Source organism: Acyrthosiphon pisum, unplaced genomic scaffold (assembly GCF_005508785.2).
Source record: "Acyrthosiphon pisum isolate AL4f unplaced genomic scaffold, pea_aphid_22Mar2018_4r6ur Scaffold_21141;HRSCAF=23138, whole genome shotgun sequence".
Classification (NCBI taxonomy): Eukaryota; Metazoa; Arthropoda; class Insecta; order Hemiptera; family Aphididae; genus Acyrthosiphon; species Acyrthosiphon pisum.
Window position 1 is genome coordinate 29,629 of NW_021770576.1, and position 2,169 is coordinate 31,797.

The following is a 2,169-nucleotide window of genomic DNA, read 5'->3' on the forward strand; positions in this document are numbered from 1 at the left end:
AATTATAATAATAACAACTTTTGTAGTTTTGTCAGATAATACATTATTTGTGTTCTATCGTTGTACCCACGCGAGTTCTATGTGCAATTTCCCATTGTCCTTTCAAAGTAAATTATTATAACATTTTTTTTGGTTTTAAAACATCTTCAAAACAATAGAAAAAAACAAAAAAAAATATTTTGTTTAAAACAAAAAAAAACAACAGAAATGAATAAAAAACTGTTTTTTTTGTTTAAAATGAAAAAAACTGTTTTTTTCCAAACCCTGCAATAAAAAGTACTAACCATTTTGTAAATATTTTAATTTTTTTAAAGCGTCAGTAAAGCACAAAATATGTTATTATGTTTATTTATTAAAAAAATTAAAGTCAGGTATTTATAATACATAATATTATGTATAAAATATACAGACTTTAATATTTTATGGGTACATACTTTATATGAATACAATATAGGTAACTATACAGTCTACATGGTATGTTTGTTTTTGTAATTCGCTTATATTCCTCAAATTATAATTAATAATGTTTAATATGGCACTGAAAATGTATTTTTGTTAGTTTTCACTAGGATCTAAACATATATCAACTTACCGACAACATTTCGGAATGCTGTTATTCTTTCAACCAATACATTTAGCTGACCACAAATATTTCTTCAGCTATTGTCATCCACATTTAGGTTAAATTACAGTTTATTTAGCTTACTTTGGGTGAGCCAGTAAGTCAAATTATAGTGGAATATAATTAAAGAAAGCTTGTAGAAAAACATTAATTTATTTTTATTTTTTATTTTTATCACAATATCCATTAGGTACTTATAATATGTTATACATCAACAACAAACCGTGATACTATCATAGATATATAAAAGTATACTTTGGAAGTTTCTAGTAACTACAAATAATATTATACAATCACAACAAAATAATTAAAATAGTTATTCTAGGTTTTTTAATATGTAATTACTAATTTCGTTCAAATTTGAATTTAAAATAAAAATAAACTGTGCTTATGTATTTTCTTGATTTTTTGGTATCAAAATTAATTATTTACGTGGAATCTTTTTTTAAATTTTCAATCCTTAGATATAAAATTTAAATTTTTAACTACAAAATAATTATTCAATTTTAAATTTCATAAATTTCGTCAAAATATGAACTTCAAATGCTTATAAAAAAAATTGTGCCTATGTAGGTATTTTTAATATTATTCAACTGTTATTGTAATAATATATCAGGAGACTTTCATTAAATTCTCACGCTTTTTGACCCAACAAACAAAATTTTATTGATATTTATAGAAAAAAAAAACTAAAAAAATTGAAAACTTAGAATGTCCGTTCGAGAAACAGCTCAAAAAGAGTTAAAATATTTTAAAAATTGTATGGTGTATAGAAAATGAAAATATTAACATTCAGTGAAATTTTCAAATATCTATAGTCATTCATTTTTTAATTACAATAAAATAAGAAAATCGTCATGAGAAATCAAGCGAATATCAAATGATGTAAAAATATGAATTTCAAACGCTGATAAAAATTTAATTTGACTTTATCTTGTATACATTTTTTTTTTTTTGATAAAGGTAGACAATATTATGAGGAATCTTGTATTACATTTTCAACTCTTAGGTTTAAAAAGAAAAATTTTTACGAATTCTTAACCCAAAATAAATTGTTAATTTTCTGGATTTTAACATAATTTGTCAATTTTTTAACTTTAAATGCTAATAAAAAAAAAAACTGTGATAAAGGATTTTTAATTTTTTTCATCTGCCTTTGAAACAATATAATAAGAACCTTTTATTGAATTTTCAAGTATTTTTACTCATCAAATAAGGTTTTATTGACATTCATAGAAAAAAAAACTAATAATATTGGAAACTGAAAACGTTCCTAAACAGTTCAAAACATATCAAAATATTTTGAAAATTTTATCATGTATAGAAAATGGAAATATAAACAACCAGTGAAAATTGCATGTATTTACGGTCATGTGTTTTAAAGTTACACAAAAAATTTAAATCAATTCTCGAAAACAGATTTTGCATAAAAATTCCCGTTTTTCCTTAATTTTTCTTTTGTTTTTCACGGCGCTTTTGAAAACTACTGGAAGTATTTCACTTTTGCCCCCCCCCCTCCAAAGTACCAACTGGATTCACTTTCCTAT